Below are 455 nucleotides of genomic sequence, written 5' to 3' on the forward strand. Positions count from 1 at the left end.
TTTGCCCTCCCGTGGTGCCACCACAGCGGGACAGCAGCCCCTGTTCCCGGGGACAGCCCGGCTCAGCCTTTCCCGTTCCCAGGCAGGGGACACTGCCGGGGCTGGATATCAAAGGCAGTCAAGGAGCATAAATAAAACCTACGGAGGAGTCGCAGCAGTTCCCACAACAAGCAGTTAGCAGCGGTTAACAAAGGATAAAAGCAAAGCGCCGAGCCCCCGGTTCCTTCCATCGGCACCGCCCCGGAGCAGGAGGGTGTCCATCACTGCTGGAATCAAAGCCTTCCTCTCCATTGTTTCCTCGGCAGCGAGGACAGCCCGTGGCCTTCTGCCACAGCAGAGCTGGATGAAAGGAGCCCTGAGCCCCACACTACAGGAACAGGGCTCCTGCTGCACTGTCCCTGCCCTAAAGCAGGAGGAGAGCCGGGCTCTGTCCTGTCCCAAAGCAGGAGGAGAGC

Source organism: Malurus melanocephalus, unplaced genomic scaffold, assembly GCF_030028575.1.
Source record: "Malurus melanocephalus ecotype Western Australia unplaced genomic scaffold, MMel_1.1 scaffold_338, whole genome shotgun sequence".
NCBI classification, from domain to species: Eukaryota; Metazoa; Chordata; class Aves; order Passeriformes; family Maluridae; genus Malurus; species Malurus melanocephalus.